Here is a 26,113-nt window from a genome sequence, read left to right on the forward strand (position 1 = left end):
CTTCCATCGATTTTACTATAATAAGAGTTGTAATAAAGGGTACCACTTTTAAGTATTATGAAAGTATTCTTTATAAAGAAAGATAATTGGGAAAAAATCTCTAAAATCTATATTAAAATCATTTTGCAGATTCTGCAATCTCAGCTGTCAGAAAAAGCAACCACAGTCTCTCATGTCTAAGAAGAATCATCCGGTTTTGTGTTGTTACTGCTTATTTGTCTCTTTGCCCCATGTAAGTTTTTAATTTACTTATGAAGCTCAAAACTCAGCTACTGTCACTCTTTTTTTTAAAAAAAAAAAAGTTGCTGTTAATCAATTTAAGCTGTGCTTTTGGAAAGAACAGCCACATTACTTTTCCATTCAGGAGATAGTTCAGTCCTGTACAGCAAGTGTTAAATTCTGCTGTCTATTACATGAGTGTAAAGCTGGTGTAATTCCACTCATGCAAAGGAGGCAGTTCAAATTTACATCAATTTAAAAGAAGGAAAAGCCAGACCTTCCCCTGAGCATTTGAAATTCACTCCAATAGATTAATGAACACTTTTCTTGCATGCAACTTCATGTTTTTAAGATCTTCCACAGGGAAGGTAAGAAAGGCATTCAAAAACAAGCTAAACCTTTTTTTCTATCAACTTTTATTTTACTTGTTATTTTTAATGGAGTGTGGAATATGCCTGATATATTTGTAAGTCGCAAGGGCCTGTTTCACCCACTGGTATCAATGAGTGACATCAGGGGTGAATTTGGCTTAGTTAGTTTTGTTCCAGCAGGTTACTGTATCTGTCGATCCATGCCACTTAGATCTTGACAGAAACATAATCATGTTATATGGGTATGTACAGAAGAAGTAGTTAAAGTGTATTAGAAAACATATACACTGAAGTGGATCATTTTTTCAGTCTATGAAAGCAAGGTACAAACTGAAGGCTGTTTCTTTAGTTGGCGTTTGCTATTATTTTTGGTTAACCAAAAGCAAATGTGGTGTAATATAGAGAATTTTGCTCCATCTTCCAAACACATTGTCCTGTTTTCTACTAAAATTAATCTATCGATTCAGTGACTTCTTGAACCCTTTTTCTCATGCTGAGTGTAGTACTTGTGAAGAGAACAGCCCGAGCACACCAGTGTGAGTCAGGATCTGAAATCTGACATTGCCAGTATGCGTTACATTCTGGCTGCATTTTTAGCATAGCAACGGGGGATCACAGAGGTGAAATCTAGACTGATTTACCTCATCAACAAAACACGTCCTATGACCAAACTGCTTCTCTATATTAATAGGAATGAGCAGACAGGCTGCCATCCCCCTGTGAAACTCATATCCATGGAAAGCTTTTAATTTTTTTTTTTTTTTGAGAAAAGCAAGCAAAGTCCCACAAGAATTGTTTCACAATTACATATACAAATAGGTTTACATACAGTTAGCAGAACTTCTAGAAGGAAATAGCGCTTGCATGTAATAACAAGCACCCAGGAAATGTCCAGTGAAGCCCAGGACAGAGTATTTGTTCAGATGAGCTGCAAAGCAGACTGGGGCAGGAGAGAGCTTCTGGATCCCTGTTTAGTATTAAATTTTCAGTCTTGATGTGATTGTATTATTTTATCTCTGTGAATTTAGCACATTTGATGTATGGTTATGGCCTTATAAATATAACAATAAATATCACATTTGTATTCAATTTGAGAAGTCTCCTTCCCTCCCTCACACCAGCAGCAATACATGTGATCTTACAAGGGTCTGACTGTAAATAATCTGGTTAAATACAAGGTTACTGATGCACTTACAATATAGAGAGTCACAAAGACCGTGGTAAGATTCAAGCCCCCAGATGTCTCTTCTTGCCTCAGACAAAGCAGATGTCTTTGGTTTTGAAAGGCAATGCATAATCTATTTTTGCTTGTTCAATAAAGAAACCGTATATTTACCGTACCTTTAGGGATTACTTTTTGTTATTGTCAAAGAAATAATTTCAATGTTTACAAATTGTTGGATGACATTCCCTCGTACATTTTTAAATATGATATGCAGGGAAAATACTTCTAGTTCTAATCTTTTTATTTAGAATAGAAAAGCTATGTGTAATCGAGGAGATCGGATATGATATCTTTATTAAAGTGGCATATGCTAGCTCTGTTACAGTTAAAGGTCTGCCAGTATATCCATTAAGGAATCCATTTTTCAGACTTTTAACACTTGTCTATATTCATACCGGAGTGAAACTTGGCACTCAGGTTTATAGCCCAATTTGTGCTGCTATTTACAAATGTCTCTTGGTATTCATTTAAAAAAATGTTTTTCTATTAAATGCCTGAAGACCAATTAGTTATTTAAAATGCAAATGGGAGTGGTAGTGAAAAGAACACTGTTGACTACTCTAAGAGTCCCGTGCTGGAGCCTGAAAATAATTTTGCCATAAGAAGCTTACGATATTCGATCATTCTGGAATGAGCTGAAAGTTAGGAGGTAAGGTATTTTTTTGAGGTTGGAGAGCTTAGATGCCCCGGAAAGAGCTACTCTGTGTATCATTTAGCTAACACATGCTTTAAAAATCGTGTACACCCTCATGTGCACACTATAACATTCCAACAGGCCTCATTATATTCAGGTAAATAGCATGTTTTTTTAAAAAAAGAGTATTTATTTATATATTTCAGTATTGAATATATTCATAGTCCTTTATGGTAGCACAGTGCTATTTATTTCAGTTATTTTGGGCTTTTTTAATAAGCAATTCTGTATAAGTATGCTACAATAGCAAGGCAAAACTTGATGCAGAAAAGATAGCACAGCAGCCTGAAATCCAGTCATGTCTTTGCTGCCTTACTGTTTGAATGTAAATTTCCTGTGGTTTAATTCAAATATACTTTTGCTTCTTTGTTTATACATTCTCATTTCTATTTGCTCTTTAAATAAAAGTTTGATTCCTCTGAAATGAAAATAACTATCAATGTTTTATTCTGAAAACAAATATGGCTTTATCCTTAGCTGATGTAAATCAGCAGCTCATTTGCCTTTGTACTAATTTATGTCAACTGAGAGGTTAGCCTGTCATCATAATAAACAAAAGAAAAAGTTCTTAAATCATTTGAGAAAGTTCCAAATAGCAAACCTTATTATAAATGGAGATCTCTTACTGCTCCCTCATTTTAATTTCTTTTTTGACAATAAATAAACTTAGGAAAGATGACGAACAGAATTTTAGTAACTCCTTATCGGACCAGGTTCCTTAATTTTATGTAAACTACTGTGGTCTGAGCTGGAAGCACTGGAGAAAATGTTACGAATAAAAGAAATCCAGAGTCAAACGTTCTTTATACCTTTGGGTCATTTTAGATTTTAGGGGTTTAGAAAAGCCCCATCAAGCTCCATTTAGACTTCAGGAGTAATTCCTTAAAGCAGTTCTGTAAACAAAATGATTCATAATGTAGATTTTTTGTTCGGTTTTGTAGTTTCTATTCCTCAGTTGTGAAAAAAAGTATATACTTTTTTTTAAGTACCTTACTTTTCATTTCTGCAAACCTAATTTTTAGTCTTGGGTTCTGAGAAATCAAGGGCTATTTAGAATACAATAAAGAATAAAAGTGTGATCAATTGTAAGAAGTATTTCTGTGAAGTGTGAACAAAGTGGGAATCTGAATTGCAGCCCCAAGTATTTAAATAAGCTATTACAAAAGGAGTGCTAGGAACCATTATATTGCATGATTTCTTGTGAATAATAGAAATGCTCTCTATCAGGTATTTTTACTTAAATGGAATAAATGTTTGAGAGAGATGGTGTTCAGCCATTGTAACCTTTCATGCCACTACTGTTAGTATTGTTAGAACTTCATCTATTAAAAATATGCTTTGAATCTATTAAAAATATTCTAAAACTTAGAAAGAAGTGTAGTTTTTAGCCCCCGTACATTAGTATCTCCATCTTTTGGTAGTGTGTCATTTATGCTTTAATGACATCAGTGTAGAATTTCAGCATTCTTATACAGAAAATGCCTGTCATATACAAACAACATTATGGCACTTTTAGTATAATATGCCTATAGTAGTGCTATTATTTAATGGTGTGCTTTTATATTGCTCAAGTAAGTTTTTAAGGATAAATGTATCTACATCATATACTAGTCCTGGGGCTAGTAAATGGAGTTACTTGTTGTGAATAAGGTGAGCAGGGTTTCATCTCTAGTTATGATGGTCCTGGTACAGTATCACTGAAGTAAAAAGAAGTGTCTCATTTATTTGCCTTTTATAAGAGCATAAGCAATCTGTGAGTCGCAGTTCATCAAATGTCCCATTTAAATCTGGTGTTTTTTACTGATGAGACATATTCATGTGTCTTAGAGTTGTGTTGAGTGGGGCTGGTTTTGCTGAATTGTCATGTAGGAACAGAAGTCCATGTTCTTTGTTTGGGCTTAATTCCAGATGACATCCACAATCCTGTTGCTTTTGCCCAAGGAAAGACCAAATTAAATATTTTCTTACATTTTTAAATTTAAGTTCAGGGAGTCTGCCCTTAACCCCATGTGACCACAATGCAGTCAGGGATACTGGCTTAGGCACAGGTGAGAATCTGCCTCCAGTGGGGGTCAGCCAAAACACAAAATGAAAAAAATGTTTCTTTCCAGAGGAGTGAAGTTATGAAAACTATGTATGCCATTACTGATTTCATGCAGCAGTACCATATGAAAGAACCTAAAACTCCGTACTAGGGTGGTATTTATTGGATTTGGTGAGAACTAGTGTCCCAAATACATGGATGCTTCCTGTTTGTGTAACATAACCAATGCTTATGGGGAATTTTTTTTTTTTTTACTTAATTTGTTCTAAATGCCAGAAATATCCTGAAATGATATTTTGGAAGGAAAACAGGCCAGTAGAAAGGATTGTTTTGTATGTTTTATAGTGAATAAGGCAAAAAACATAGAGTCTCTTTCTAGTAATGGGAACTTCATTTAGAATATTATTTTCTGATATAAGATACAGGTTTATGAAAGCTTTTTATAATACTGTTTACTTTGTTTTGCATTATATCTGCTCTTCCTTACTCTATACAGTCACTGTTTGCATATTCTTTGGAATAAACACAAGCAAACTGGCTTTCTTGCTTTCTAGCTAGAACCATTAAAAACTCTATTAAATTACATTTTAAAATTTTAAAATTTAAATTTAAAAATGCTAAATACAAGAAGGCTTGAATTTAAATTAAGTGGATATGTAAGGAGTCTTTGGGCCATAGCAAAATTTGAGAACTATAGGATAGGGGTATGTGTCACATCACAAGAGAATGTATAATGTATCCTTTAATAATGACATCTGTTTCACATCAACTAATGCAGTTAGAGTGCTATAGGTTATTTAACTCCAATGGACCAAACTTTCAAATCAAGTTAAATATCTCCTTGGTATTCTTTGGGGAATGACAAGGCATGATCTTGGGAAAATGGAGTCCTTTTAATTCTAGTGACTTCAGTCACAGTTGGTATCCACCTCTTCCAGGTCAGTCTTGGCATCTTCTGGGGGAGTCGTTGTTAGAATAATAGTTATGCAAATATCAGGTCAAAAATCAGGCCTTCGGCCAATGTTTTTTCTGAGTCTGCAGGCTCTTGAAGCTTTGCCTTGAGCTTGACATTAAATCTTTAAATCTTACTCAGATTTAGTATGGAATATTAATTGGGATACATTTTTACCAAATCTATAGTAATTTATTTTCATAAACCAGGGGATAAAAACTCAGTAGTTACCATACAGTAAAACTCCATTCTTTGTTTAGATTAAATAATATAATATAATAAAAGCACAGGTCTGCAGCTGTGAGAAATAATTTTATACACACTTGGAAGAAGAAGCAGGTTGTTCAGAGCAAGTAGAGACACTTCAACCGAGCTACTGGGATTCGGATCCCATAACACTTTGGAATTAGTTACTAACTACATATACAACACAAGTAATAGCAGGTTTGGCACATTTAAACCCTCATTTTGCCTTCAAACATCATGACTGGTCTTTAAGCTGAACCAGGTGGGATTTGCAGGTGAATCGGAAGCCTTTGGTTGAACTGTATTGTCCAGCACACACCTGTGTGTGTATTTGGAAAAGAAAGTCTCCTTTGTTTTGCTGCAGAGGCAGCCACAAAATGTCAAGATAACCTTAATTTATCCATTAAAAATGTAGGCCCATATTTAAGAGTCATCAGCAATAAAGGAAAATATACTGAATCATTTCAAGTGCATGCTAATCATTTAATGTAATAAATGGAGCAACTCTAATTATCTCCCGAGGAAATGATTTCACACTAAAACAATGGAAATGAAGAGGTTACTTTGGGAGCATTATACACAGCTGAAAATTACTCATGTGAATCTGGAGGATATTTCAAATAAGTAGAAAGGAATGCTTCTGCCTTTTCAGTAATCATTTAATGCTACGAGAGAAACACTAAATGATGGTAAAGATATTTAGTAATTTGCATGCAGTGAGGCTTTCACAGGTGCAGTTACACGACCAAACACTGTTCCTTTCCACTGAGACACTGGTTAGCACAAGATCAATGTCATAATTACAGGTCTTTAATGCAGAATAGTTGAACAGTGAACAGTAAAATGAATATATTTGTCTTTCATATTTGTTAATTCCAGTCCGCATTAGAATTTATAGATTTGTAATTGAAAATACCCATGAGTCTCTCCCTCGGGGTCTCTGGGATTCTTTATTTTTAAAAGGGTAAATAAAAATCTTTTTGATTTTTTTTTCCCAAACTAAATCCCAGGAAAGCTTATTTTGGAAATTTAGCACATTTTTAGCCAACAAAGAAGAAAATGAAAAGCAAACTTTTGAATAAGATGTAAAATTTTCTCAGGGAGTGGGGTTAAAATTGAGTTTAGTGATTCAGTCCATTCCCTCCAAGGGAACTGATTTTACTGTAAGCTAAAATGTTTTGTTAAATTATGTACTTCAGTTGCTTGGGTGTTATGTCTGTCTTGGAGAAGCACATGAAATGAGCACTATCCTCCTAGGCATTTTAAAAACACATCCACATTAAATAGAATATATATACAGTGGTTGAGCATGCAGTCTTTTTAAACTAGATAACAAAATGATTTTGACTTGTTTTAAAATCTTTTTCCTTAAATGGCTCTAAACCTAAGACTAAAAGATAGATAATGTGGACTGAAAAATTCCCCCCTTGCTTTCAGTTTTGTAGAGAACAGCACATTATAGGTACTTTCCTTTGTACAAGAATCGCATCAAATGCCAGGAAAGCTACATCTGTTTTGGCTACATATTTAACAGTATGCTTTCCAGAACCCTCAATTTGTCTTTATGAATACATCAAATGCAGCTTGTTTAAAATGTTTGCCCATTCCAGTGCCAGGCTACGATAGATATTATTAGCTTATAATTATTATTAAAATTAGGTAAGATATTAGAGAATGCAGCTCTTGTACACAGGGAAAGATATGACCTAGTTCAAGACAAATTAATGCACAATGATTCTAAAAGCATAAACAGACGAATATAACTTTTAGATGGTCTGCATTTATTTTAAGGCTGATGCATATTTCACAAGAGAATATTTAGACAATTGTTTTTTATTGTAAGATTACTGTTCATCTTGTACAAGAAAACAATTGTTATCAGGTATGAACTTAATTGGAATCAACTGTAGCAGTCTTTACAGGAATTTACTGAAATGTCTGCCATTCAGAGCTGGCTTACCATAATATTCTCTATGGAATAGTTGACCACAGGATTCTCATTCACAAACAGCCAGGTTAAACAGTTAAATGCTAGCAAATCCTGCATAGCCCTGTGGGAAATTTCACTTTAATCCCAAACTTATAAGAGGACAATCAAAGCCCAAAGCCTGAGTAACAAATCTGATCCTCCGTTGCAATCTGTGTCCTCATGGGAAAGAGAGAGATGCTCCCTGTACAAGCCTGAGATGGATAAATACCTAAATGATGAGATAGATGGGGAATGCAGAAGAAGCGTCTGGCTTCAGCCATTCGCTTCCAATTTCACATTACATTGTGAAAGGCAATTCTTGTGCAGCTCGGGAACAGCCAGTCCTGATTACTATAAGTTGAAGTGTGGCTTAAGGAATGATTAATGACAGTGTCAGGAGAAAACAAAGCACAATGAGAGTTATCTCTAATCCACCTGCTTGCAGATGCTATAGTAAGGGAATGAAAATGGCCCCGGCGAGCCCTGATAATAAAAAAATCAAAATAGAAAGGTGCAAAGCTGTAGATATGTATTAATCTGATATATAAAAACTAGGTCTTAGCTTGAATAAAGCATTAGGCATGAATGGAGCCCCATAGGTGATAGATATTAGAGCATAGTGGACTTCACATTGTCTGTATTTTTTAAATCAAACAGAACTGTTCCCTTCAGTATTGCCTTTGACATTAATAGGTTGGTATTTGAAAAGTCACAGTTCACTAGATGAGCAGGCTTGTGAGTTCAAGCTCATTAAACAAAACCTCTTTTTTGTTGTTTTTTAAAAAAAAGTGACACCATACCACCACCTTGTGGCTTTCTAATGCATAACCCCGGGGAGGAGAGGATCAGATTTTTCCATTTCCAAACAAGCTACAGTCAGATAAAACATAATTATAAGATCTCCTTTCTTTCTGAAAGGCAAACACACTTACAGCTACTTCCACTCGCACAGTGCATCTGCAGGGCAGGTAGGCCCTTCCCAAAGGTTCTTTAGGTAGTTTTCAAGCTGTTCCAGTAACATTTGCTCTGATCCAAGACCGCAGCTATTACAGAAGTAAGAGGGTCACCGATCGCAGCTATGACTGAATATGCAAATTAAGGTAGTTTCCTACAACTAGGTTTCAGTTGCTCATTTTCTGCCTCGTCCTGATCTATCCATCTTTCTAAACTTCAAGTCTGCTGGGAAATCTGTCACGGATTGTGTAGCAAGCTGAGAACTGGAGAGATTCACTGTACGGAACTGTCTCCTACTGTCTCTTCCTTCTTGGTGCGCCGTGCTGTTCATCAGGCAGGGTACATCTGTTAAAATCCCTAACAGTGGCAGTACCTTGTTTGGTTTAAATTGCAGCGTTCACATATGAACTACTTGCTTGTTTTGCGGGTTTCATATACTAAAAGGGAGTCAGAATAGTTCTAGAAGGAATACTACTGGGCCTTTTTGTTAGGTGCTAGGTCTTCAACTCCAAAACTCACACTCAGGTTTCCTAAAACACCTAAGCTACCTGAGAATCTAAACTTTTTTACTCTCGGTGAGACTTAGGTTCCTCAGTCATCCAGGTGACTGAAAATTTTAACCATCATCATGCAAGACAGGCACAGAGACTGAACGAGAATGCTTCTTGCGACCTGCCTGTGCATCAGATTTAAAGCCATTACCTCGTGTCGCCAACACCGAGGGAATGATTTGGCCCCACTGAATTCAGAAACAAAAGTCTCATTGATTTAACTGGGCCAGAATTTCATCCCAAAGGTTTCCCCCCTCCTTTTTCTTAATATAACCAGCAACAAGTTAGATGTTAATTCATATTTCATGGAAGTATTTTAATATTGAAAATCTAATGAAGATTTAGCACTCAGTTTTTAATGAGGCTGACATAACTGTTGAAAGAAAGCAAATACATTATTCTAATTAATACCAGTTCGTAAGTGCTCCTGATTTATATATTAAACAAGAAAGAAAGTGTCTTGTCATACACTAAAATTTATATTGTATTCACCCATCATTTACTTAGAATTTTTTCTTTTTTTTTTTCATGTGAGGGGTATGATGGAAGCTGCCATGTAGAATTGTACAGCTGCTGCATGTGCTGTAAGTACTGTGATCACATCACCCTTATTTTCTGATGATGCGCCTCAAATCAATTCTATCCATGTGTCTTTGTCTCCACCTGACACCTCCTGCTATCATAATAATAATGCTGTATGGTTTAAAGCTTAAAGCTTTTGTATACTGTATTTTCTTAATAACACCAGGGAGCCAGACAGTTTCCCTGCTATAAAGGCACATTGTTATAAACAGGAAAGGGCCTGCATTGAAAAATTTTTGATCAAGGTATTGAAACCAACAAAAATCACGCATGTTACAGCTGGAGTTTTGGTTAGTCCATTTTAGAATCTGACAAAAATTGAGATTCTGGGTACATGTTTTGGGTGCTGTCTCTTCTCTAGGCATTAGGGCATCTTTTATTCAAGCTAATGTTTGGAATGGAACAAAACAAAACAGAACAGAATAGAATAGGTTGTGAATGCATTTGGAAATGCTTTTACCTGTGTAACCAAGCAGAATGGGAGAATGAATTAAGCAAGAGAAAATAGTCTTGTAACTACAGTGTTTTGTATAGTCGTGAAAGATGTTTGAGTTAAATTTGAAAGGTAATGTGTCAGCATCATTAGACAGACATTTCATTGTGAACATACAATAGGTTGAAGATTCCTTTTGGATAAATCCAAAATCATTTAAGGGTTAACTGCTATGCTAGCATCACACTGTGGAAAATACAGAGGTATCATTGTCAAACATGTTGTCTGAGATGCTTTTATACTCATCTCTCATATGCTCCTCCCCACTTCTCTATTTTCCTCTTCTTTCCAATAAAATTTTTCATTTCCTTCAACCTCATCCTTCCTTCCCATGGCACTACTTTCTCTCTTGATCCCCAGCAACCATCAGGAACCTGAAAGGTTTCCTTTAAATGATTGTGCTGAGCTTTCAAATGTCTCCTTCCAAGCATGATACCTTTAGCTGATATTCTGGTCTTGATACATGCTCTGTTTTAGGTTTGTCTTGCTTTCTTTAGAATGTGTGCACCTAGGGATTCAGTTCTAAATGTACAGTTTCTGAAAAACATTGAACCTTAGCACCATACCCTCTAAGATCTGAAGGCAGCAGCTATCTCAGCAGAGATTTACAGACTATCACAAAATGTATTTCAACAGAAGCTCAGAATCCTGTTATGTGGCATTAAAGGCAAGGGATGAGAAAAGGTAGAGGATTAGAAGATCAAACTCCTAAAAAGGGGGGTTCATCAAAAGATTGATTTTGTGCACCTGGATGAGATTTAAGCTTGCTCTTTCCAAGCTGTTTTTGTGCGAGCAGATTCATCTCTGAGCTGCTAGGGGTGACCTCTTTTATTCAGAAAGTTTCTCAAACAGGAATTTCAAAAGATTTTGCATGTGTGTTCTTTCTGGCCGAAACACATTCCACCCTGCAAAGTCAGAAACCAGCCAAAAGCAAGAATGAATAATTTACAAAGGGCAGCTGGCCTGGTTCTTGAAAAATCAAACTAAAATCTTGACTCCAACCCTCCTTTAAGTGAGTAGATCTAAAGCCTAGCCCTGCAGGTCAAGACCATTCTTACATTTGTTTTGCCTATCTGCCTAAATTTCCCTTCTTCTACTGTGTGTAGACATAGGAGGAGATATTCTTTTTCCACTCTCTTCCTATCCTTAAATTGCATAGTGCTGTTGATTCAATCATAGCTACTTTTGGATTAGAAAATATGCTCTAAGAGTAGGTGAATATTTTTTGTAGCCTGCAGAGGACGTAGAGATTAGTGCCTGGTGAGGAGATGATTTAAAATAGAATGTATTAAAGCAGAGCTGCACGCTCTCCCTGTAAGACAAAGTATTACCCAAATTACTTGTGTATAACTATGGAGTCCTCACTGCAGTTACCCTGCTTGCAGGGATGTTGCCTGGTAGCCGTTTGGTAGTAAGCCATTGACTCATTAATGTCACTGCTCTAGGTAGCGTTCTAAGATGGGAGATAATATTTTACCTCTTCATTAGTTAAAAAACCTAGCAGCTAATGTCAGCTACTGCTGACATCCTTATTTAAATTACATTCTAGGCTTCATCACATTGCTAGGACTGTTATTTAACAAAGATCGCAATATATTTTCATATATCACGTAGTGACTTTTAAGCCATCTCTTTTGACATATGCTAACCTACAGCAAAATAAAGATTTCTCTGTAGATCTTAGCTAAACAGCATAATAGTGAGCTCAGTTGTACTTATCTTAATCAAAAATAATCAAGAATAATATTTATGTGTATGCTGCTCCTGCTGTGGATGCATAAAGCAATAGTAAAGAGCCATACAAAAATTTTGAAACTGGATCACCACTCCCTGCTGTTCAGTAGATGGTGAAATTCGGTGTACTTCAGTCCAAATTTGAGCACAAATTCTTCATAGCTTGAGGACTGTGTGTGCTACCATTTGCGATGTAGTTATCCACTATTGCAGTATAATGTTCAGAATTTTTATAAAAGAATCCCAACACCAGTACTTGGTCCACACACAGTTTAGGATAGGTTTAAAATCTTGGCCAGACACATGATTTTCTTTAGCAATACCTCTACAACACGTACAGAAATTGTCAACACCAGCTAAGTGTCAGTATAAGGCCTGGTATAATCCTCAAGGGAATAACCTGTATCAGTATAAATATGTTTATGCTGATAACTGAGTCCACACTGTAGCCCTTTGTGCGTTCAGAACATATAAAAGAAGCTACATTTTTATGGAGTGAATCGAGGTGCATAGCCTGGAAAAGAAGCAGAAACAGAGCATAAGATGAGAGTAGCTCAGATGCATTTAACATCTGCAAACAAAAATCAGTGTTCACTCAGATAAATGGATTTCCATGTGATGTTCCTTCCTCTTCTCTTTGTTAAGCATGGAGCTCTTTTTTTCCTTTCCCCCCCCTTTTTTTTTCCGAAGCTAGTGGTAGATCTGCTTCTGGCAGTATGTTATGTTCAACCATTAGTTTATTTTTTAAGACTAAGAAGAGATATTTCTACATTATAAATTATTTATAAACATAAGAACAAAGGGAGGCTGTCAGGGATGCTGGTACTTTGAGAAAACAAAAAAAAGATGATGAATATATGAAGAATACAATTTTATGAAGGAAGGAGGGGGGGAACTCAACTACTAATTATTAACATTCATCTGCAGACAAAGACCTGAAAGGATAGGATTAGAGGGATACATTTACATCTGTCTGTCACAAAAAGAAATCTCTTTAAAGGTTTACTAGACTGTCACAAAACTTCTTCTAATGTTAAACTTGAGGGTCTCACGAGGGAGAGGAATAGCTCAGTTTTGGCCCATTCAAAAATAAAGTGATATTAAAAAACAAATACCCAGAGCACTTACGTTTTTAGTAACAGCTCCAGCTGAATCTCTTTAGGTGACATACAGGTTCATATGTCATGGAAAAACTTTTACATGTCACTGCAAGTTTCAGTAGTTTCTGTTTACACAGCCATGTGTACTTTGAGACATGATATGGCTGCCACAGCAATCATTTTGTGAATAGCATTCATCCTCTGGACGCTTCTTTTCATCTATAAAAAGAAATCTGCAATAGGTTGCTTTGACAATTCAAGATGCTGAGCCACAGTTTCTCTCCTTTAAAGAAGCAGACATTAAGGTTAAATACATTAAAAGCACACAAAAATAAACACGCTGTGTATGTACAATACGTTGACAATAGCAAAACTTCAATATACTGCAGTTTTTGATCAAAGAACTAAATCTGTAGAAAAGAAATCCAGAATATAGCTAAAGTTGTCATTTCATTTTTCATAGCAAAGTAGTTTGTATTGAACATGCATCACTATGGAAAAATCTAGAACACTATTTTATATTACTTGAGTTGTTGTGTGTAGCCATATCAGGGAGGTATTCAGACAGCTACTCTTAGGATCTGACATATATTTTCTTCGTATTGTATTCTGGTGGATTTTATTGTGATTTATACACTGGCTTGATGAACATATGAAATGGCTTGCAAGGGAGAAAGTTTTCATCTTGAGCACTTTGTTAGAGATACTCAAATTAGCAAAGAAAAATGTCAAGGATTCATCTAGATCAGTCCCTCGCCAAATCAGGATGATTCTCTATAGTATAAAAAAACAAATCCAGATTCGACCTTTGAGATTCAACTATTGCCGTCATTAAGCATGCCGTTTCATGTTTTGGATGGGATTCAAAGACCTAGAACAGTACCTCTGATTTCACAGTCATTCATTTTTCCATGTCCGGTGCAGAGAATATTCTCCAATCTCTATTTTCAAAGCTGACTGGTGATTACTGGTGTCTGCTTTTATATGCAAATGTTGAGACAGCAAAAAAAGACCTGATATTCAGGGGCTAGTTCCTGAGGTCTGCTGAAGTTTCAGCTCTCTAGGTGTCTCAGCTTGGGCACGCAAAAGCAGATGCATCCAAATGTAGGCCCATATGCTTGAGCATGTTGCACCACTATATATGCACTCTCTGGCACTGCTGAAAGGCATACATTCCCTGCAACCCTCCCACACACCTCCCTCTGTTCTGCTCCATTTAGGTCTGTGCACATAATCTAGATTTCAGGTAACCTGAATGAAAAAGTTCTTTTTATTCCAGTAGCTGATAAATGAGATGGTCAAGATTCGAGTCGACTCCATAGCCAGCTTCTCAGCATGCATATTCCCTGTGGATACAGTATTCAGTTACATACAAAGGACACTGGTGCTGAAAGGAAATGCAAAAATGATGGCTCATAAAACTGGAATTGTGTAAGCAGTAATAACAAGATATTTTATTCTTTACATATCTATTTCATCATCCACATTTCCCTTCACTCAAAACTTCTCTTACTGAATGCAACTGAGTAATCCACCTGAGCTATAAAGGTAATAAAGCAAAATTATCACCGTAACTCTAGGAAATATCTTAATACATTTTTGAAGGACTTTTTCAAAAATAAAGCAAAACCCATACAGCAGTGTCTAGCAGACAAACCCTTAAGATACAGAAAACGAAACACGGTAAAAATGCCTAAGAAATGTGAAATTGTAGGTGTCAAAAGCAATTGGATTGTTATGCCCCTTTTCGATTCACATATCTTTCAGACAGCTCTTCTTTATGCCTGTTCTGCAGTTCTAGCTTGATATTTTAGGGGACAAAAACTCTAGTTCTCAGTAAAGGGTGTTATTTTAGAGGTCCAACAGTATTTTCTGTCTTGTGTTCCTTATACAGTACCTCACCACTAATCAAATTCTAAAGAACAGAAAAAATATGCAGTCACTTAGTAGGGATTAAATTTCACGTCTTTACAGTTGGAGATCTATTTTCTCTATTTTCTGTTACTCATAAAGCAGGCATGTGAAGCCAATTTAAGAAGCAAATGGTGACAGATTTGAAAGGAAACATTAAAGCTACAGTTGAATATTTACTTTGCACCTGTTCTCTATTATATATTTTTATATTTATATGTGTATGTGAGTTTGTGTGTGTATACATTCACACACTATATATATCTAGTATCTAGATATATATGTCCAGTGTCTATATATAGAATCTATGTATTGTAGGCAAGTAGAAAATACATATTTGTTTCTTTCTCATTTCACTTTTTACCTGAGAAGTAAATGTTTTGCATTTTTCCTTCTGGAACAAACATGTTCATGAGGGTAACCACATGAAATACCTTTCCAGTCTCCAGAGAGAACAAAGTTTGTGAAAAAGCTACTTATAATGGAGGAGTTCAGCTAAATATAAATTATTGTAATCAATGGCAATATAAATTTGAAGAGTATAATACATTCTGTATACTGCTAATATTTGCTACTATTACATGTATTTCCAAAAGTAAAATTGTTGCACTTCAAACAAATTTTCTCTCTGGCTTAAAGCAATTTATTATTCAAATCTTCCTATTTTTATCTACTAGGAAAATATGTAATGTAGACAGGCAGGTAACAAAATAATTGCTGAAGCTCATCAGAGGCAGGACTTTCACAAGGCAATTGTTGAATCTTATCAAAGTTTGGGATCTGACTTAAGAAAGATCTGTTTTCAAGTGCCTGTGCCTAATTCCACTTCTGAAGCAAGCCCTTCTCTGTCTATCTGCCAGGGCATGTCATGCAGCTCTAGAATTTACTTCCTGTTTGCAAGCAAGCTAAAACTTGTATCCACACCACACAGCTTGTTACATTTAAGCATGACTCCATGGCAGTTAACTACAATTATATAGATAGTACACAGGCATGGTGCTATGCTGACGAGGATAATTTACTCTTCTCTGCCATGAAGTCTCCACAGCTAATTATGCTCAGTCATCTTTTCTAACTCCTTCCAGCAGTTGCTTCTGGTGCATTTTATCTGTATTTACATAAAATGCATCTTTGATCCTATTTCTCGCCCCATGCATTACATTATTTTATATGTTGCATTCACAGAGATAAGTTGCTATGTGGAGATACTGAAGTGATGATATTCCTAAATAGACACTCTAGGGTGTTGATAGGGGCAGCAAGTTGCTAGTTTCCCTGATCTTCTAGAGATTTATGTGCCAGTGTAATGAGAATAATAAACTGCTGTTCATTGTCAGTGTCTTTAAGAATCTGTTCATAAAAGCACATATTTGCAATTCGTATTTGGCTTTGAACAAGCATACAAGAAGGTAGCTGAGAATAGGTCCAAAATTAGATGTAAGAAAACCAGAAATAATCAGTAGAACTCTGGAAGACTCTGGAAGACAAAGTGAGGACAAGAGTGTGGATCATATATGTAAAATCAGGGCATTTAGGAGTGAGGTGGGTAGTGAAATACTGTTTTTTGAAGTTTGGATTCTGGGACTCTTCATGCATACACACAGCATGATTAGGAGACACCCCTATTCAGGATTTGGTTCCTGACATTCACTTTTGCATCCCTACAGCAGAACATGGAGTGGTAAGTCCCTGGTTTCGATCACTTGTCAAATATTCTGGAAGGATGGAATTAAAGGCCTGGCACTCAAATTTTGAGTGAATTAGAGATTTAAGCATTTGAGTTGAGCATTTCTGCAGTTCAAAAGCAAGGTAAGCTATCAGTGTAGATATAGACACTTAACATAAATTCCAGGATGGTAGTGGACAAATGAACATGGCACCCTTCTTGTTTTAGTACTAATATTGTCTCTCCCGGAAAAGGAAAATACATTTTTCTGATACTTCCAAGGATACCTAAAGGTGGTATGCATTTCTAGTGGGGACTTAACTCTACCAAGGACAGCAATAGGGGAGATGCAAAGCAACAGATAATTTTGCATTATTGTGTCCCTCTCCTATAGTGCCTTTTGTTTAAGGATTTCAAAGAATTTTAAAAATGAGGTCCATTTTGCAAATAAGATAATTGAGGCACTGCACAGTGAAATGACTTGCCTGAGGTTCAACTACAGGCAAACTGTCAAGCTACAATCAGAAAACAGAATATCTGTTCCTTTCAGGTACTATATCCACTAGGTTAAGCCAGTTGTTACTTGCTGCTTTAAAGTATTCCGCATGTTCTAAATTGTGCCCCTTACTACAGGCTTGATTTTAATTTATCAGCGATGAATAACAGAAGCAATTTTATGGAAGCTAATCGAGCTATCCAGGAGTAAAAACAGTGTAACTAAAACTAAACACCAAAAGTAAGTTAGGAATTTTTCATTCCTTTTCAATAATGAAGGTAAAGTCACTGAAAATATTTAAACGGATTGTTTTGATTCTGCAGACACTGGCAATTCTAATGTCAAGATAGGATATTCTTCTAAAACAAATGTTCTCATACAAAAAGAAATTAATTCAGGACAGTATAGAGGAGGTCAAACTAGGTGATCAGAATTATCCTTTCTGGATGCATAATCTATGGATTTATGAATAATGTGAATATGCTGCAACTATATTGCAGTGTCATTTTCCCTTAAAAGTAGCTATATACTTGTTTGCATGTTAAATTTCATTGTCTAGTAACAGACTCTATATTTCTGCTTAGTATGTCTTAAGTTGGGAGAAGATTTCCACAGTCTTGTTGGAAAGTAATCCAAGGCAGATTTCCTTACACCTTGGTCTCTATACTGAAAGCTTTAGGTGCCCTCTTTTGGTATAAAATGGGAATTTCAAGCAGGCTTTGTTTATTAAAACTCAACCTGTGGGGGAATTGCAACAAATCTCTAAATTATGTGAATCCTATGATAAGCATTATACAGGTGGAATTTGCCCACAGAAAAAGCATTTTATTTCATATGAAGTCTTATTGTATGATGCACCTCAGTATTAATCTCACATATACAGCCAGTTCATGTTTTTCCATTAAATTCTCAAATTAGGTATTGGATTTTAATTGTTATGCTTCAAGAAATATACATGCTTAAAGCCAATATACCTGGAATGCATAAATGCGATGAAAGCAGAATTGTAATTCACAGAACATTTTCTGCTGAATTTAAAGGTTTAGTTATGTCATACTGTCTATATGGCTTTCTTTGGCATGGGGACTCACTTATCTAAGCCACAGCAAAGTTCTAGTTCCAACAAGTACAATGCTATAAAACATCAAAAACATTTCCTTTAAGAATATACAAGTATAAATACAGAGATTTTATAAGTTCAGCTTGTATCTTTGTGTTCAGCAATGTGATTGTATGGGGTATACTTCTGTCCATGTCAAGATCAGCAATATTCTGTGTAGTTTCTTTTACTACTGGTTTCCTTTCATTTTTCATTTAGAGTCCTTAACCTGATTTTACAAAGACAAAAGAAGCTACTTTCTCATTTCTTCTTCCTCAGCAACACTTGCTGTTTTGATATTTTGAAATATCTTCAGAGTTGTTAGTAGCTAACCCTAAATTGGTGTTATGTCAGAAAGAATCTCAGATGTAGTTATTGAAGCAGTTAATGCTAGTTTTTAGGAATACGTGATGTAATATCTAAATCTTCTCCAACATTTTTCTGCCAAGTAGACTAAGAAAATCTATAGAAATTCATAGTTTAGAGAGCATTAGCAGGACACTGTTTTTTCTTCAGATTTGCCTCTCATAGTTAATGGAACATTACCATTCCAAAAATGAGAAGGTGTACTGGAGGTACACTCTCAACAAATACAGAAACTACAAGGGAGAGCTCTGCATGTTTTGTATTGGCTTTGAATATATTCTTCAAGGGTGTTCTTATATTCTTCTACGTAAGTCAACCTCAATTTCTCTGATCATATCAATACTGACCAAGAGATAAATGATTCAGCTTTTTACTTCCTTAGCAGATAATCCTACTGAGTCCCAATCTGATTTTTCTCTCAGGAGTGTTTTAGTCCAAAATCTTTTTCAATCAGGTGGAAGTATGAGGTTTTTAGCAGGGAGGGAATATGGCTCATGACATTTGTTTTCAGACCTTCCTAATAAAAGGAATGTTCTTTGTACCTGCTTGTTGTTGTTAGTATTACCTCTAAAATGATAAGCTGCAATTTTAACTATAACTAGCTGAACAGTGGCAGAAGATGAATGCCTGTAACTTTGCAAATTTAACATCAGTACTAGCATTATGTGCAGACTTAGGGCAGTAGGGCACATTGTCACATCAATTTTTAATCAGGATTCTCCAATTAAATCAATGGACAGTACTGTTTAAAAGCCAATAGTACAGTAGTTGGCTCTAATCCATAGATTTAGAGGATAGTCAAGTTCAGGCTGACGGTAACATAAGTAATGGAGGTTGCTTTCAAGTGTTCTCAGTCATTTAGCTCACTCTAAAATGCAAAGTTTCAAAACTGTGCATCTGATGACAGAGTTAGGCTCCATTTGTAAATACATTTCCTGTAATGTGGGATGCAATGTTTTATTCATAATGTGATGAAGAGCAAGACAATATGGGCCAAAACAGGCAGAGTTTTGTAAGCAGATAGGAGACATAGAAGTAATTTGTAATAGTCACAAGTCATTGTTGGGTAAGTAAGAAATGTCCCACTGAGCAACTTCAATACTTTTTTGATATTCCTGTACAGTCACAGCACAGATTTGTTTCTTAAATAGTCAATACTGTGGCAATTTTCACAGTATATCTTGGCTTTTTATGCTAGTGAGGCAGAGAATGAGAGGACTATTATAAGTATCAGGGCAATGTTACCTAGTTTTTTTTTTCTCACAGGGTTGTGAGAAGCATGGGGTTATTCAGATGAATTTCTATTCATCTAGGAAACAAGGAGTAGTGCAGAGATGACAAAGTTAAAGAAAGATGAATTGGACATGTTTCCTTTTAGATTTCAGAAGTTCTAAAATTCTTGATAGGGTCCAGTTCAATGTCAGAGACCTGAATCTATCAGTCCCATAGATACATGCAGATTAGAAGCAGTAAATCTTCAGTACTTTTTCATGCACCTTTGCAGGAATGAAAAGGCCTGAGGATCAGATCTGCTGATTTTGAAGTGCCTGGCAAAACTTACATTGACTTCATTGGAAGCAAGACTAGTTTCATTCATACTGGTTGGTGCTCTTAAAATGCTGAGTCTTGGTTAGTACTGAGTGCTTGACTGCATCGCCCTTACTTCTTGCCCACTGTAATTAAAGATTTAGCAGTGTTGGTAACTCTAACCAGTCAGCCACCCAAAAGTAATGATTCTATTTTAGGAATTAAGTTTACGCAGATACTACATTTGAAAGATTATTTATCTTCTGGTTTCAAAGTGTTAAGAGTTCACATTCTTCATCTGTTTCGGCAACTGGGAGGCCTAAAAATTTTTTTTGCTTGTATGAATGAAAGCAAAGGGTGTCATTTAATTTACAGTTCCTAGGATTTGACATTTTAATAAGAACACTAAAAATTAAATTTGGAGTTTGGTGAGGTCCATGAGAATTTTAGCACTACCAGCCAAGTTCACGTCTAATCCCATAAGAATTGTGACAATATACAAGGCTGGCAAAATTTTCTTAAGATGAACTCTTTGAGGTTAAAGAGACGAATTAGTTGCAGCTCCCTGCAGTTTCTTTGACTTGGTTGTCTACACTGAAGCATGGGGTTCTGTAATGTATTTCAGTGGCTTACTATCAAGGACCAGAATTCAAATATGACTCTAAGTCTATTGAGAGCAATAAACTTACCTTGAGGTGTGTTTTTAGAGAGTTAATAGATATACAGTATTTAATGTCAGCATGGCAAAATATTGTCTCCTTGTATAAAGAAATATTCAGAGTTGGGCAGGAGAGTGACTTACCTAAAAGCCTGACTTCCTCATAGGGGTCATCAGAAAGGGATTACAGTCCTGAGCTGTACCAGATCTGATGCCTAAGAAAGGGAACTGCAGTTCCATGCAGCATAAAGAATGTGAGGACAAAAGGGAAGGAGGGACACCCAAGAGGAGACAGAAGCACACATCACTGCAGATTTGTCCTTTTGGTCTCATGATGCCTAAGACAAGACGAGACCATCCTCTCCTGTATTTTACGAAGTCAGGAAAGAAGACAGCAATGCAATATGCACCACCAGAGAAATGATAGAAGTGGGAAGGCATCATTCACACATATATGCCCTTGACTCAAATCAGAACTGAAGGTACTCAAATGCAGTGGTGCTCCTTTGAAACTCCAACCATCATGAATCAGAGGTCCAGAGATCACCAGTACTTTCCAATATTACCTCAGCATCACCAATTTAGAGTTTACATGCTCAACCAAAGCCCTTGTTCCAAAGCCTTTTGATACCAGATCACTCCCATCCCTTCTCCAGCTTATCGTACACCCTTCACAATCTTCTCATAAATAGCACATTCCTCTTTGTCCCAGGTCTTTCCATATTAGTCCTCTATTGTTTCCTGTCTCTAAATCTCTTAGCCTCCAACTCATCATGCAAACCTTCACTGTTCTCCCAATTCTATCTACCTAATCTACTCTCATCAAAGTTCAGCTACAAGGAGATGCAGCAGCATCCTGTAGAAGCAGAAAGTTCCTGGCAGGAATTTCATAAAGCCAGACACAGAATGTACTTGTCAGAAATCCATCCCAGGGAACTTTATGTGAGTTAAGAAAGAACAATTCCTAGAAAATATAGATGTATGGCAGTTACAGCTCAGAAGTAATGGGTTTGTTACAAATCCTTCTTTTCAACAAAGATTTTGTGCTTTTTAGTCTCTTCCCTCCTTTATTGAGGGACTCCCTTAGTGAGTGCAGTGATTTGAGCTCCCACATCACTTCTCCTTGTCCAGTAATTAATATTTCTCTTTCCTCAGACCTCAAAATCAATCCTGCTACCCAGACTCCACATCAGTTGTGACACACACCCCCATCACTATGATGTAATTTTAGACCAAAGCCAGCAAAGAGAAATAGCCAGCCTTCTAATGGTCTGGCTATCTGTCAGATGTGGGAAACTCACATTCTTTGATTTGAATCAATATAGGAAGATTTTGAACTTCACACAGCAGACTGAGGGTTCCAGCCACTGCGCAGGCTATCATGGGGTTTCTTGTTTTTGAGAGGATAGGAAAATTCTTGAAATCTCAAATATTTCAACAGGCTGAGAAAATTGTTTTCCACTCAGTTCTAATAAGATCATAGGTTCAGTGGAAATTGTAATAATTTCTGACTTTGAAAAATGTGATGTTTCATTGACTTCAACAGTTAATCAATGATTGAATTCACACGATATAAGTTTACTTAAGTAAACCAGAAAACAGATGTTGTGTCTCATTCATTTTGTTATATAGGCTCAGAAAAGTAATTACTACCAAAACTTGGAAATCCTAATCTCTGACAACTGAATTAAGTTTCTATGTGCATATACTATATACCATCAAATGTTCAATAGTTGGGAGTTCGACCTTCTGGAGCTGGCCTAAGGGAACCTTTCAAGACTTTGGGGATTTATGAGGGGTCAAAGATTTCTAGGAAGTCTGACCTAAATGCTTCATGTGAAATTAAAAGAAAGTAAGAAAACCATTTTACATAGAATCAGACTGGAGTTGTTGGAAAAATTAGGACAAAGAAAACACTCATCTGGTGCTAAGATAAATTACTAAAGATATTTCCGGTTATGTAACTTTCTTTGTGATAGCTTTCTGCTTGCATAATAAATTATTTTAGTTTCAAAATATGAGATCAGATAGCAAGGTTACAATGGACATTCAGGAGTGAATACTAAAGATTAAGAACATAAAAAATAAATAGCTCAATTCATTCTATATCTGTATCAAGTCTGTTCCTCAGCACAGCTTATGACAAATTGTTGTCCTAATGTGATAATGGTGAGGGAGGGTCTTCTTGGAAAGGGGAAAACAAAATATCATTTTAGAAGGGAACATCTTTTGTTACAAATTTGAACTTATTAGAACAACGATTAATTTGAAGCCCACATTTAAAAAAATCAAAATTTTTGAATTTTAATGTGGAACAAATCTTTTGTCAGTCTAGAAACCAAAGTCTTTGCTTTATATGCCGCTTAAAATGTTGTTTCACTAGGTGTCCCTTTAACACATAAGTTACATTTAGGTCCTACTTGACAATTCTGCTGATGATGTGTGAGCCACAGTAGATCCTATGCTTCTTTTTCTTTGCTATGCAATTTTGAAAAGGGCAAGTAAAAAATTCTGTATTTCTGCCAATCTAATGAATAGATAAATTGAAGAAGAAGTGTTTTCACATAGCTTTTTTAATATCATAAATGTGGTCTGATCCATAATATTTGTTAAAGGACTGTAGTTTGTATTAGAAGGAAATGAAAATCTGAGAAATTCACAGTAATTTAGAACAACTTCCTGAATTAACAACAAGTTTTCATTGTCAGCTGCTGCTTAGTCTTGTTTATAGAGACAGTCCTCTGATCCTGTTGAAACCTCAAGGAAAAGGACTTTATCCAGAGTCTTAAATCATTCTGAGATGAGTAAACTCAAAGGAATTACATCATGATGCTTGGTAAATCCTATGAGCTTAACTCTTTCATTGCCTTAGGATGTTTGATTTTCATCCAGGAAAGTACATCTAACTCGCTCACTCAGTCTAGAGTGAAATACCACTTCATTTGTGAATCTGGCATGGACAGAGTTATAGTACAAGATAAGTGGCAGTTGTCAGCCCTCCAGAGAAGAATGTGCTTTCAAGAGAGGGAGCTGATGCACATTTTATCATGTGGTAAAACACCCCTCCTTGTGGTTAGCAAGCAGCAAAAGGCTGTTGTGCATCAAACAGTCTGGAAATGCACTTCAGTTATGCTACTGACTTTTAATTATTTATTTTGTTACATTGATAAAGATATGCATGATTAAAAGCTTACAATGTTTGGCTTAAATATTCAGCCTGGAATCCAGTCTACAAAAACAAGAGGTGACAAAAAGGTGGTACTGGTTTATGTTGTCATTAAATTGAAATAGTACCTCTAGAGAATGTCTGAAGGAGTTTTTTGGTCAAGTATCTGATATCCTATATGTCACTAAAACATAAAAAGTTGTGCAAGAGCTTGAAACAAAAAATACATAATCTATCTGATGAAATTAACCTTTTTTCCTTATTATATGAGGATATACACAGTTTTGTGATCCAAGGATTCTGGATATTTTATTTTAACATTTGAATATCTCCTTGCATGAATTACAGTCTTCTGCAAATTTTCGGTGTTTTCTATCCATGTCTTATTACTTATCTGTTATTGACTGAATTACTCCATAAGTGGGTGAAAGCATTCAAACAGACCTATCTGAGGCTAGTGCTGTGACTATCAGCTTCTGCACAGATGACTTTACAGAATTTTATGATTCTGCAAGTAAATGTTGCAAGTAAAAGTTGATGATACAGCTGTTGTAAGGAAAGGTCTGGGGCACAAGAATACACAAAATACATCCTTTATTTTTTTTTTCCCCCCAAGGAATGACCCTGTTTTTCCAGCTAGAAAATTCATGCTTAGAAATATTGCTCCAGAAATGGTGCTTCCTGCACTGATCTATCTATGCTTTTCATAAAAGCTTAGTTTTGGGAGGTTGAAGAGGTTTGTATTGACAATTTTTGCATTTTGACTGGCATTTGCTTCAGAAAAAGTGACTGGGGAAAACAGAAAGGAAGAAGGTTAAGTTTCCCCACATAATTCCTTCTAGCCTGGGGATTCAGTAAATTGTAAAGCCAGAAATCAGGAACTGTCATCCTAGCACCTTTCAAAGATTTCTGCTAATGTTCCAATAGCTTTCAGAACCTGCCTCTGAACCATACAGGGCTGACAGCCCTAGTGCAACACAGGTACATGCCATCCTCTTTGCCATCATGCTAAATGCACTATTCCTGTAACCTACACGGACACAGTCGATCTTTTCGCTGTGTCATCTGAAGAGTACTGTTGCTACAGTCTGTTCATTATTATCTCTCATTGCAGGCTCCCTGTCTCTCAGATCAGTTGTTTGATATCGGGACTTCCTCGCATACTAGGGTAGCTCCAACAACTAACTCATCCTGACAGGAATGGGAAGGGCTCCTGCAAGGGATAGGGCAGATGACAGATCTGATGAGCACAGTGATAATAAGGTGAGGGCAGTGATAATCAGGCAGGAGCTATAATTTCTTCCACAAGCAGAAGTGGAGCTAGAAGAGAGCATACACCCATGGCCTAAGTTTCTCTGTCATTCTCATAAGGGCTAGGCCAGGTATAAAATTGTATCGACTGTATCATTTCCACAGTAAAAAATGTGGACCTTTAACTCAAGTGAGAAAAATGCTTGCTTTTGCATTTAGAGGTGCCTAGCTTAGGTGCCACGCGTGGCTCAAACATGAGCATTGCTATATCTGTTTGTGCTGTCTGCATTGCGGTCTGACAAACACCTGAGTAGCACTTGGCAGATCACGTGTCCATATTCTTCTGTAGGTTAGCTCCTCTTGCAGGCCTCTTCTATATCCCTCAGTACCAAATTATATGTAAGTGAAGTGGAAGAGATTTACAGTACGAATTTCCAGTTCATGGATCAACATATATAAAAATTGGGTTAGGATCTTTGAGTTATCATTAGGGTAATTTTTTTTTTTTTTTTTTTTTTGCACCACATTTTATTTAAGTAAAACATTAATTTTACTTTTCTAATTTTAATACTTCCAATGTATTTGATTCTCCCTGTTCCCTTAAACACAGAGCAGGGCAACTGTTAAAGACTCTTTTTCAAGAAGATTAAAAGCAGCATGTGGGAAATTCTGTCAGTCTTTAAAAGAAAGTGAGTGACTGCGAGGTGCCATAAGGTCAGAGCTGGCTTCATCCTCACAGGTGTGACACTACACTGGATGCTTCAGGAAGCAGTAATGCATTATACAGAGCTGTTCATCTGTCACCAGTTTGAATCCTGCCTGATTTGAACACAGTTTCC

General features: G+C 36.2%; 1 long non-coding RNA gene across 2 annotated transcripts in view; it reads left to right on the plus strand.

Moving 5' to 3' along the window:
* Nucleotides 1–508: 508 nt before the first annotated feature.
* The window catches only part of LOC112979601 (uncharacterized), a 67,826-nt gene continuing 42,221 nt past the window's right edge, over nt 509–26,113 (plus strand). For both annotated transcript variants that reach the window (XR_003258221.2, XR_010389614.1), the window contains exons 1-2: nt 509–587; nt 9,761–9,809. This is a non-coding gene — a long non-coding RNA (uncharacterized LOC112979601). The remainder of the gene's footprint in view (nt 588–9,760; nt 9,810–26,113) is intronic.

Source organism: Dromaius novaehollandiae, chromosome 5, assembly GCF_036370855.1.
Source record: "Dromaius novaehollandiae isolate bDroNov1 chromosome 5, bDroNov1.hap1, whole genome shotgun sequence".
Lineage (NCBI taxonomy): Eukaryota > Metazoa > Chordata > Aves > Casuariiformes > Dromaiidae > Dromaius > Dromaius novaehollandiae.